Genomic DNA, 13,602 nt, shown 5'->3' on the forward strand with positions numbered 1-13,602 from the left:
GTAATTCTTAGGATTTAAAGAGACAACATATATAAAATCACCTTACAGGTAATAAGCACTCAGTCTAGGTCATTTTCTGCCTAAAGTACAGGGACCACATCCTTGTCATCTTTGTATCCTTCCAACTGCCTAACCTGACTTCTTGAACTTGCAAGATATTCAATCACTGTTTGCTGAACAAGAAAAGTGCTCTGGACTTGGAGTCAAAAGACCTGTGCAGAAAATCAGACTCAGCCACTTACTGGTTGTGTAACCATGGGCTAGTCACTTCCCCTTGATGAACCTCAGTTTCCTTACTTGAAAGATAGAGTTGGAGCCGGGCTCGGTGGCTCAGCCTGTCATCCCGCGCCTTTGGGAGGCTGAGGTGAGTGGATTGCCTGAGCCCGCGGGTTCGAGACCCGCCTGGGCAGCGAGACCTCATATCTACAATAAATCAAAAAATCAGCCAGGCGTGGTAGCGCATGCCTGTAATTCCGGCTACTGGGAAGGCTGAGGCGGAAGGATCGCCGGAGCCCAGCAGGTCGAGGCTGGGGTGGCCGGGAGCTCCAGTCTGGGCAACCGACTGAGACTCCAACTCAAAAAAAAAAAAGAAAGAAAGAAAGAAAGATAGAGTTGGTAAGACTTATCTCATCTGACTGTTGTAAAGATGCAAATAAGCAACACTGTGCCTAGCACAGCAGTTCTCAACTCTAATTATACATTAGAATTAGAACCTGACTTTTGAAAAATACAAATCCCCAGCTTCACCCAGATATTTTTTAAAATCTCTTGGGATAGGATGGGCAGTTTTTAAACTTCCATAGGAGTCTCTAGTGGATAATGAAGGTTGAATCCCACCAGCCTCGCACAATGCCTCACATCCAATAAGTGTTCTTTCTTTCTGATATGAGTGGTGAAAACGATGATGATGACAGCAACTTCCTAGGGGAAGAATTCTTTATTCCAAAATCATTTCACACATATTAGATCATGTAGAAATTCTTTTAAAATTATGTTTAAAGTAGTGCTCTCTCACTCTCACTCTCACTCACTCCACTCTCCCCTCCCCTATCCACGTAAGGACACAGTGAGAAGGCAGCATCTGGAACCCGAGAAACAACCCTTCCCAGAAACCAACCGTGCTGGCCCCCTGACCTTGGAGTTCCAGTCTCCGGAACTGTGAGGAATTAAATGTAGGTCGTTTAAGTCAAAAAATAAATAAATAAGAAACACTGCTGGGATGGCTACAGCTTAAGCCTGAAGAACTCTAAAAGAGCATCTGTTCAAACTTCTCGTTTTGAAGATGCAGAAACTGAGACTGAGAGAATGATTTCCCTGTGGCACTTTGTGATAAGAACACAAGTCTGCAAGCCCCCAGAGTGCCATTGTTTTGCTGGATAATGACATCCTTCTTCAATTACTAAGTACCAGACAATATTGGAGAGGCATGATTCAGTCACTCAACACATGCACAAACTTTGTACAAGATCTATGGTACGTTCTATGTTAGTGGGGATAAATCAAGCAGGGATTCTACCCTGATGAACGGAGTAGAGATTTACTAAGAAGAAGGTGGAGAAAGGGAAGTGGTAGAATTCTAACTTCTCTTTCCTTGCAGTATTGCCTTGGGCCTAGCAGTGACAAGACTGATCACTGTATCATGAAAAACCATCCTCATGCTACCGTAGGTACCTCACCTAAAATAGATTGTTATTATTGACATAGTTATTTATTATTCTAAACACAAAATGAGCAGTATAAACCAAGCACAGTTCAACCTTTTACTGCTGAGCTCAATACAGACTACATGAAAGGTACCTGGAAAAGTCATGTTTAAAGTTTGAGACTTCCAGCTGTGACTGGAAGTGCAATTTGTACAGACCAATTATCCTTTCAAGAATAGCTAGAAAAATCTAAGATATTTGAAAGAAAAACATAATTGTAGGGTTCTGAGAGCTACCAAGGTAGCAAGGTCTTAAGGACAAAGATCTTTGACAAAGGAGAGATGATTACAACATTCAGCTTCACTCTTTTGGAGATGTTTGTCGATTCTTAAGTGGTACCTGTGAGTCTGGGAAACTGAGTAGAGTTCTTGGCAGCCTCAAATACTGGAGAAGCAAAAGCATCAGAGTCCACCAAAGAGAAGGAGATCTAGGCTTTCGGTTAGGACCTATGAAAGGCTACATTTAGAAGAAAACATAAACTAGAAATAGACCAGCCCTCAAAAAGATTAAATCTCAACTTCTAATGAACTCAATCATAGATTAGATTGAGATAATTTGCCAGCACAGTGATGCAGTCCTGAGTCACAACCGTAGCTATCTTCAGTTTCACCCAAATGAAATCTTCTTTTAGGCTAAATGAAGCATGGTTTTGACTATGAAATTTAGGCTAACCTGGTGTGCAGATATGCCATGCAGTTCTTTCACTTTTTATTTTATTATTATTTTATTTTTTATTTTTTGAGTTGGAGTCTCACTCTGTTGCCCAGACTGGAGTGCAGTGGCCACTCCCGGCCACCGCAGCCTCGACCTGCTGGGCTCTGGCGATCCTTCCACTTCAGCCTTCCAAGTAGCTGGAACTACAGGCGCATGCTACCACACCCGGATAATTTTTTATTTATTGTAGAGATGAGGTCTCGCCAAGTTGCCCAGGCGGGTCTCGAACCCGCGGGCTTAGTCAATCCCCTCACTTCAGCCTCCCAAAGGCACGAGATTACAGGTTGAGCCACCGAGCCTGGCTCTTTCACTTTTTAAAATCTAGATTTGCAAGTATGTCATTAGTACATATAGGTTAATCCATATTCTATATACCCAAAATTTAGCAATGCCAAGTGTTGATCCCTTGTATTGGCTTATTTATATTTTGTTGTCTGACTTTCTGAGAAATTCAAGTCATTGCTTAGTGACGTTGAGTGAAACAAATTATATTAATTCATTTATTCATTCAACAAATACCTTTTGAGTAGAGTAAAACTACTAGACAAAACATTAGAATATAAGACACTTTGATGTTGGCTTCTGGCTTCTACCCAGCCCCTGTTCTCAAATGTTACAGATTAAATTTCTTATTATGTGAGGAAAGAGAGGAAATGTGGAAACAGGGAGAAGGCAGGATGGGAAAAATAGAGGAAATGACAGATAAATTTGCCTTTGGAAGCCAGGAAGTAAAAGGTAAATCCCAACATCCCTAATATTCTTCTGGCCCTACCTATTTGAATTGGGCCGACAAATGGGTACCACTAACCAGGAAATTTCTGGAATCACTGTTCTTGCCCTGGAAATCCCAACAACAGCACCCAGAAACATCCCCATAGATAATTAAACTAGAGCAGATAACTGCCAACAATAGTTACCAAAACATTTCCAGGTGGTGATGAATTTAGATGGGAGTTCCCTGCAGTCTAGCTGTGCCAGTTGGCCCCAATTATTTCATTAGCCTAATTAATTTGACCCCTCATTTTTTTATTATTGAATTTTTGGACACTCCTCAATCAAGGATCAGCAAAAATTTTAACATTAATGTTAATGAATATGCCCTAAGAAACTTACATTTTATTGGAGTCAGTCAAGTTCACCAATAATTATTACACAATTTAATAAAGCCCATAATAGAAGTATGGACCAAAGGGGATCATCCCAACTAAACAAGAAGAACAGGAACTATTTTTCTCTTTTCATATTTTTTGGGAGACTAGAGTAATCATCTTCACAGCAAACACTTTCAGGTTTTGAACACATTGTCAAAAGTGACGGGTTTTATATCTTTGTTGGAGCAACAAATGAATGTGTTGAAACAAATACTATAAATGCATCAATTACGATCCCCTATTGCGGTACATTTCTTTCATTGATTCTATTCAATGTTATTGTTATTATGGTTATAATTTCAGTTGCCTTGAGTTAAATTTAGAGCCACATAAAGTCTATTCTTAAACTAAGCTAATTAACTCTGAGGCAGGTATAAACATGAACTCCATTTGACTATGCCAGTGGAAAAAAAGATCAGTTAGTTTAAGGATGTTATGAAAATCATTAAACTTGAAACTAACATGAAGAGGAAGAAAAGATCCCTTTGAGACAAATGCTTTTTGTTTCTGAGAATAAAAGAAATGGCAATAGGAAAAATCATACAGTTGAAAGTTTAACATTTTATAGGACAACTAGAGAGGACTCAAAGGAGACGTCTATCCAGTGTTGATCTCTGTGATGACTAATTTTAAGGGTCAACTTGATTAGGCTAAGGGATACCCAGTTAACTGAAAAAACATTATTTCTAGGTGTATCTGTGATGATATTTTAGTAAGAGATTAGCATTTAAATCAATATAGTCCAGATCCACCCTCCCCCATGTGAATGGGCATTACCTAATCTGCTGAGAGCCCAAATAGAGCAAAAAAGGAGGAGAAAGGGTAAATTCTCTTTCTTGTTGTGAGCTAGGTATCCATCTTTTCCTGCCCTAAGACATTGTAGCTCATGGTTCTCAGGCCTACAGACTTCAGGATTTATAGAAGTGCCTCCCCACATCCTGTCCATTCTCAGGCCTTCAGTTTTGAACCAGAAGTTAAACCATCAGTTCCTCCATGTTCCCAGAGCTTCAGACTTGAACTGAGTTATGCCACCAGCTTTCCCGGTTCTCCAGCTTGCAGGTGGCACACGACAGGACTTCTTAGCCTCTATAATTATGTGAGCCAATTCCCATAATAAATCTCCTTTTATGTGCCTATACAGATCCAATTGGTTCTGTTTCCCTGGAGAACACTGATTAATACAATCTCTTATGGACAGTACAAGATGGAAAAAAATTGGAGACCCAAAACCCTGGACACTTACCAATGTTCTTACCTTGCTCTCATTGCACTGTTCTTCACTGCCTCTTCTTCCAGTCTGCTCTAGCAGTTAACCAAATAGCAGCCGACTGGTCTGGTGATAAGGAAACTTCCCAACCCCAGGAATGTTACAGTAGGATCTCAAAAGTGCAGTTTATAGGCATAAAATTTATAGCAGGAAACATGAGAGGAATTGGGTTATGCATAAACCATGAGACATGTATTCCAGGCTCTCTTCCTTAAAAGGTTGGATTTAATTATTCAGGGAGTCATAAAGGAGACAGAGTTTGTAGGAATGACCACCAGAGTTTCACATTACCAAGACTGAGGGAGTAGTAGTCTTGAGGAGGACTCTGGTGTGTCTCTAAATAGAAATAACCCAGTCAGCCACGGTGGCTCAGATCTGTAATACTAGCACTTTGGGAGGCTGAGGCAGGAGAACTGTTTGAAACCACGAGTTCAAGACCAGTCTGAGCAAAATAGCAAAAAATAACCTCTTTAAAAAAAAAAGTTTTCTAAATGGCATGCACCTGTAGTCCCAGCTACTCGGGAGGCTGAGGCAGGAAGGCCGCTTGAGCCCAGGAGTTTTGAGGCTGCAGTGAGCCTGGGCAACAAAGAGACATCTGTCTCTAAAAATAAAATAAAATAAAATAAATTAAAATAAAATAATCACAAATGACTCCAGCTTGGCAATGAGCTATGTGTCCCTTTTCTCTATGATCTTCTGGGTCTTAGTCCCTTTTATGCACTTTCATATTTACTAGTTATGTGTCTCAGTTTCTTTTAGCCAAGTTCTCCCCTGACTGATTATATTGATCTCTAATAAAGATATGAAAGCTCAGGACCTTCCACCACATCTCAGAATAGATATCTTATCTCCTAACCTTTCATTTCAAAGCCCACCAACAAAAGACATTAAACTAAAAATAATGAAAGATCTACTTCCACCAATCCCCAGTTTAAAAGTCAGGCATTGTCTCTTTTCTACCTTCCTTGTTTATTTATTAAAAGAAAGCGAATGATGTTACCAGGGTCTTGAGCTCCGGCTACTATCTCTATCTCTACACTCTCCAAAGGAGAGGTACCATGTAAAGCATAGGCTTTACAGTTCAAGTGGCCCTGGGTATAAATCCAGATTCTGCCACTTCTTAGCACTATGAGCTTGGACAAGTGAATTAATATTTACTCTATTTCTGCATCTGAAATATGGGAATTATACTCTGGTTTCTCTTCAGATTGCATAAATCTTTCGCCTTTTTGAAATATGGGAATAAAAGAGCTACTTTGTAGGACTTGCATGATTTTAAAGTGAAATGATATATGTAAAAGTGCCAGTCATATACTGTAAATTTAATTACTAGCAGCTATTAAACAAGAAACTCTTCTATCTTCATGGTAATGTTGGTATTCACATCCACATATACCGACGCATAAGATATAATTGGCTAGAGAGGAATATGTTGTGTCACTCCCTGCGAGCATGAGTGAGAGACAGTAGCAGATCTTCCTATTTATAGTTTGGAACAAGAAATTATGCTCTCTCATTTATTTTGTCTGATCTCCAACCAAAATAAATGATGGACTAGTAGAGTTGCTGCAGTGATGGACAGAACAATTTCTCAGCCTGTTCCTACCCACTCCTGGGGCCCTTCCCACTCACCAGGTAAGTTTTGGAAAAGGAAGTTAGCTGCCTTCAAGGGAGAAAGTTCAGGCAGAAACAGCACCCCAGGTTTTTATGCAGGAGCAATCTCGTGCCCATCCAGACTAACCATGAATCGAGATGATCCAGACAAAGCATGGAGTAAGGGGATTGCCCAATGTTTTAGTTTACACTTCACAGTTTTCAAAGGGCTTTCCTATTCCTAACCCCCTGGGCAAGGCCTACTCTTCATCACATACATGTGTAGCACTCGGTATGTCTCCATTGTGATGATTTAATCAAATGATAAGGGTTACTTGTGTATATTATGTCTTCAATGTCTACCTCTAGGAGGACAGAGATCATGTCTAACTAGTTCATCATTGTATTTCCAGCTCCTAACCCAGTGCCTGGCATAAAGGAGGTACTCAATAAATATTTGTTGCATGAAAAGAGGTTACAGCACTCATATGCCCATCACTCTCTAATGAAATATTTATAATTGAGCTAACAGGTTTAGTTAGAAAATTAATCTACTGCCAAAACAAACATCATGACATTTTCTAGAGTCAAAAGTAAATATCTTTCTGGATAATCCAGGCTACTTCTTCAAAGATCATTGGAAAAGGACTCCAAACACCCCTAACCCTCACTGCTAATGAATCTTCATCCCATTTAAGAATCAGCAGAATATTTTCTTCCCAATTTCATGTCATCAGTTTTACTTAAATAGTTGTCAGCCCTAATGGGTCATTTCTCCAAATTAATCCTCCCTTTTTTAGAAAGAATGCTAGCATGTCGCCCTCATGCTGATCTTCCTATTCTTCAAGATTCTCCTTCTAGAAGATGTGACCTAAAGACTGGCTTATTAAAATGGCCCAGGATCTAAAATACATGACATACGCTTTGGAAATTTAAGGAAATTTTTACATTTTTTAGATTGCTCTTTCCTGACTTCTACCTACTACTTTTTCTTTCTTTCTTTTTCTTAAAATTTTCTTGCTGGAGACTCTTAAGTATAAATAAATAACCAGGGTGTTGTGATAGAAACCCTGAGATGTACTCTGCTCCTGGTATTATCCCAGATTCACCGCAGTTGGGCCTTAAGGCTGCCAACACAATCTAATGACACATCAAACACACTGTCTATGACCTGTCCTGTCAGGCAGAGGCAAAGACTTCTTTGATTAATGTTTATTTTTAAATGCAATTGGCATGTGGGTAGAGGATTGATCTTGCCTTTGCGACCTTTGGGCAGGGCACATAATCTGTCTCTTTCACCTATTTCTTTATCTGCAAAATTGATATGACAATAAAATCTTTCTCTCTAAATTGATATGTAGTAAGAGATAAACTATGTAGGACCACTAGTTCAAAGATGCCATGCATGAATCTCAAAGTGATCTGTTTTCTGGACTGTCTAAGGCACATCTTGCCACTCCAACAAGACTCCCTTAGCCATGTTCTGAGCCCACGGCCCAGCATTAGCTAGCTGCACAAGTAGCCAATACAGATTCATCTTAGTGCAAACTAACTCAGAAGAGAACAATAATTATCCTGCTAAAACACATATCATAGCACTCCAGAGCCAAATGCAGATAATACAAACTATAGCTCCATGGACAGTGGTGACTAGCCTTCTCTGGGTACTTACTATGAGCCAAGAACTGTTTCCAGTACTCTATATGCATTAGCTATGCAGTCCTAATGAGCACCTTATGAAATGGGTGCTATTTTTAAACTTCATTTCATATGCGAGGAAACTGAGGCACAGAGAGATCAAATGGTTTTCCTGGGCTCACACAGCCAGTTAGTGGTAGAGTCCAGATTCTAATCAGCTAGCTTAGTCATTACCCTCTACTGCATTTTAAGATAGTGACAGCAATCATATATGTGCTGGGCTAAGTACTGTACATAGATTATCTTAGTAAATTCCCCATAATGGTCATCTCCATCTACAGATGATAAAACTGAGACACAAAAGAGTCAATTTGCCAAATATCACATCGCTAGTATGTGATAGGCTCAGAGCAAGTTGGATTATAGAGGCTGAGAGCAAAGATAGCACCAACCCATGTTGCAAAAGCCAATGATAAACTCTAACTCCAGATTCTTCCATGCAAGATCCCCTCATGAAAATGTGTTTGCTGAATTTAGTGAAAAGAAAAATTCCTCTGGAATCGCCACACTAATGAATTTGCAGATAGGCCCAAGGGAACTTCTGATTAGGAGCCTGGAGTCTCTGTTGATGCAGGCTACACCACTGAATTTTGATCAGGCAGGAGGATTTTGGAGGGCGAGCCCAGTGGCTTCTCCCAACCACTTTCTGTGGTCCAAGGGCTCCTCCAACACTTCCCTAACAAAGAAAGGTTTCCTGTAGTTGGGTCTGTCTCCAATTTGCAGGTTGGTGAGTTAAATTCACATATTCTCAGTCATAACCCTTAGAATGATTCTCCATTACCTTAACCAGAAAGACCTAGAATGTTTCTGTCTCCCGTACCCAGTGATGAAATTCTGCCATCTACTGAAGTTTACCCGTTCCTTTGCCACCTAAACCTACACATGCTATAATTTGCTCTGCCCTTTCATGATAAAAGATTGCCCCGGTATAATCAGGGGCACAGTAGAATTGTGTAGGATCAAAGGAAATGAGAACAGTTCTGAGAGAGAGAAGGGGGATACAGTAAAGAATCTTGAGACTCTCAGCTTTGGTGATTTGGGGTTTGGGAGCTGTACGAGACAAGGCAGATATTTCAGAGATGAAAGGGACTCTTGAATAGGAAGAAAGGGAAGAGAAAGAAATGAGGGATACCCTTTGGGGCATCCAGTGCCACCAGCAGAATGATCACTATGCAGGGTGAGAGGGAGGACACCAGAAGACCGACCCTGGAAGTGTGGTCATGCAATTAAAGCCCAGGTCCTCTCAGCCCCTCCCGTTTAGACCATGCCCATCTTATTCTGGTGCGATAAAAAGAGTTCTCTTGACTCCCTATTGCAGACTTGGAGTTGGCCTCTCTTGGATGCCCACAGGCTCTGAAGGTGTCCTACAGCAGTGTGTGGAGTAAAAGAGAGAAGGGATCGCCCCCTGGTGGGACAAGGCCAATGTCTGAGGTGTTCTAGAAGTTTTTCCAGACTGTCCAGGCAGGGCACACTGTTGGAGTAAAAATTATTTCATTAGATGCTCTGGCTGTTGAATGACATGCTTTGTCAGAATGGTAAGGTCTCCAAATGGCGTCACCCTGCTTCCTCTACCCTCCAAGCTAATGTCCACCCAGATAAGCCGAGCCAAACCTGTCTGCAGTGTTTTGAAGACAGGTTGGTTCTGCAAGAAAACTCCTGGTTTAGTAAGTCAGCAGATCCAGTCTAGAGAGGAAAGAGGGTTCTGATGTCTTTGCTTCCATTTTGGTCCATTCTGCCAAGTTGAAGCAGATTTTCAGTCATCTTAAATCCCCTCCCCCAAAGATAAATAAATAAACCTCTCACACACACACAAAAAATCACATCTACACCTCTAAGAAATGAGTCATCTTTTCAAGCAAAAGAAAGAAAGGACCAGAGAATGGTAGCCAAGCCTAGGGTGAGTGGAGGAAGCATGGGATAAATTTTGTTGACCAGGTCTTGAGCCCGAAAGTCAGGGCAGGTGCATCGAATCTCTGGTGCCCGGATCAGTGCTGTCCCCACTGAGCTTCACTGCCACGTTCCCTGGAGCCTCGGCAGGCAAATCATCACCCTTCTGCATGGTCTCTCTGGGACAATCTGAGGCTCTGCCATCATACCATGGTCAACCTTTCCCAGCATCACCTCTGCTTCTGGTAAGAAGAGGTAAACAGAAGGTGGATACTGGAGTGGTCAGGGCACGACTGAAACAGCCTCTACATCAGAATGCAGAACCTGGGTCGAGCCCCATCCAGGCCAACACAGAAGCAGGGAGTGAGAGAGGCAAAAGGAAACAGGAACTAGCCTGTTTCCATAGATACGGATTTCAGTTGCATTTTATGACAGCCGTGCCAGGCTGCCTGGAGAGGCATTGTCTGGATGCCTAGGGACCTGCTCAGAAGGAAAATGAAGTAAGAAACGATTTTTTTTTTTAAATGAGTGGTTTCCTTCCCAGTTTCAGGTCAAGATTTCCCTTTGCTCTCTGGCCTTATGGCAGAGGTCATCACTGTAGGACTTTTGCCTTTAGGTGCAACCTGGGCAGCTCTAGACCCGCAACCCCAGGCCCCTAAGGTCACAGTCAAAAAGATTCTTAGAAGCAAGTCACCGCTAGGACCTTCTCTTACGTCTGCTCTATGGCAGAAGGAATTTCAATCCCCCACCTCTGTGACCCCTTGTGAGGACTGCCGGAGGGGCTTTGAGAGGAGAAGTTTCACCCTGGTCTTCTGCCGAAAGCTCAGCCTGGAGCCTGGAAAGGACTACCCCAACTCCTACATTCAGAACGCTCATTTTCCTTTCCTACTTTTACATCTTCATCTCCTGCCATCTCAGCTACCTGGAAGGCCCTTCTCTCCACTCAGGAGTCATTTGTTTACCAAAAACGCAATGAAACGTTTCATTTGCCAGACCTTTAGAACATGGACACGAGTAAGATACTTTTCCTGTACTCAGAAATCTCATGGACCAGTGGGAGATACAGACACATAGATGAGCCATTGGGAAACAACTTAGAGAGGGTCCAAGAAGGATTCCTGAGGAAGCTAGAGCCCAAATTGAGCCTCGACCGATGGGCCAGAGTTGGGAGAGCAGAGATTTAGAGAAGAGAGAGAACTGAATGGGCAAAGACGTGGAGGCAAGAAACAAGACAATCTGTATAAGGAACTCCGGTTGTAGATGCTGAGAGTCAAGTGCGAAGTTATGAGTGACAATAGTCGGTCATCAGACAGCAGAGGGCCCTGTATATGCCATACAAAAGTCCCCAAACTTCCACTTGCAGTGACTCTGAGCTTTGTTTCATAGGGCTCCAGTGCTCCACTCTGGTGCCTCAAGGGCAGGACTAGAGGTGCCTCTCACTCTCAACCCAAGTGACTTATTTTGTATGCACTTTTGCAGGTGATAGCAAGCCACAGAGGGTTTTAGGTGTGGGAAAGACATGGTCAAATCTGTGTTTCAAAAAGACCACTTCAGTTTCCAGATCTCACTTCCAACCATTTGCTGCCTAAAAAATGGTAATAAATAATTTACAGAAAAAAATGAAAACTTTTTCGGCACATCTGTGATAATTGTTGCTAAACTTATTTCATCCGAAGAAAAGAAAATAAAGTGGGGATCCCCTTTCCCCGCTTGAACTTCAAAGCTATCTTAGCCAGCTGGCTGTGCTGATATCGCCATCTAGTGTTATAAGTGCAGCATGACCCCCCCGAAAGAACCAAGCTTGCTTCTGAATTACCAGTTTCACATTTCTTTCTAAAAATTTATATTATCTTATTTGATCCTCGAAACAACTTGGCAAAGTATGTCCCATTATTATATCCATGTTACCTATCAGAAAACTAAGAGTGGGCAAACAGTATTTGTTTTGAGTCTCCTGCGTGCTAGGAACCCTGTTAGATTATTTACATGAGATTGACATTATCCCTACTTCAAAGATGGAGAAACCCATGCCCCTGGTGATTGAGAGACCAACTAGATCAAGCCATAGATACTGCAGATTTCCTGCTTCCATATCCAAGTTCTTCCCAATGGAGCTGGTCAAATGTAAACCTCTTTTTTGAGTCAAAAGGAAGCCAAGTGGTAAAATAATTAGGAAAAAGGCAAGTTTTCGTGGAGTTCAGAATAACTGGCCCAGACTACAGCTATTTTATTTGTCATAAATGCCAACCAAAACACCGCCGTAGATTAGACTCAAGAATAATTACCACCAGAATACTGCAAATTATAGGAATATGAGCCTGAAACCAATCAGATGCCCAGCAAGGGCATCTTTTTTTTTATCAATTTTTTTAATCAATATTTTTTATTATGATATTGTGGGGTACAGTTAAGGGTTAGGTATACAAATATGCTTTGTTCAGGCACCCTTGTTGATAAGAGGTGTCTCCCCATACTCAGACAGATATTTACCACCGTTGATCCCATCTCCCTTCCCCGCCCCCCCCATAGTTTCCCACCACTGTCAGCCATTTTCTTATAGTATTATGTTGGATGTTCAAGGTCCACCATATGAGTGAGAACATGTGAAGGCACATTTCTAAAGAGTGAGTGGCTGCTTTCCGAAGAACACTGTCGCTGAGAGTTAAAGGGAAAGACCTGGGAATTGTGGTTTAAATGGAACCTTAATTCCATCTGAAACTTAATTCCTCTTTGTCATGTAACATAGCGTATTCACAGGTTTCAGAGATAAGGACATTGACATCTTTGGGAGCTATTATTCTGCCTTCCACATACACTGAGACAGAAGAGAACAAGTCCCTATAAGATCACAAGCCCCAGCCCGGCTTGGTGGCTCAGCCTGTAATCCCGCGCTTTGGGAGGCTGAGGTGAGTGGATTGCCTGAGCCCGCGGGTTCGAGACCCACCTGGGCAACTTGGCGAGACCTCGTCTCTACAATAAATCAAAAAATTAGCCAGGCATGGTAGAGCGCCTGTAGTTCCAGCTACTTGGAAGGCTGAGGTGGAAGGATCGCCGGAGACCAGCAGGTCGAGGCTGCGGTGGCCAGGAGTGGCCACTGCACTCCAGTCTGGGTGACAGAGTGAGACTCCAACTCAAAAAAAAAAAGATCACAAGCCCCGATGGGCTATGGGAATTACAGTGGTGCTTCTCTGTGAGAAGTTTCAGGCCCATGAGAGGGTAATGACAGACTTAGAGATACATAAAAGAGACACACAGTTTTAAAAAAAAAAAGGGAAACAAAAAAGCTCCCTCCCCATAAAAGGGTATAAATGAAAATATGCTGTCTTACTGTCTCTCACCCACCCATGGTATCTGAATATTTGTACAAATCAGGCATCCAGAACCATGGAGAAACTAAACAAAAACACCTACAAGAAGCAAAAAGACCCAGATAATCCCAAGGTTTGGTTTCCTGATTTGCAACTGGTGTTGATGAAATCTGTCAAATCTGCCAAATGAAATCTGCCAAATGCACCAAGATGATTAATTTAAATATATGCATATATATAGTTGACCTTTGAACAACACAGGTTTGAATTGCACTGGTTTG

This window comes from Carlito syrichta, unplaced genomic scaffold (assembly GCF_000164805.1).
Source record: "Carlito syrichta isolate Samal-C Ts95f unplaced genomic scaffold, Tarsius_syrichta-2.0.1 Scaffold308835, whole genome shotgun sequence".
Taxonomy (NCBI): Eukaryota; Metazoa; Chordata; class Mammalia; order Primates; family Tarsiidae; genus Carlito; species Carlito syrichta.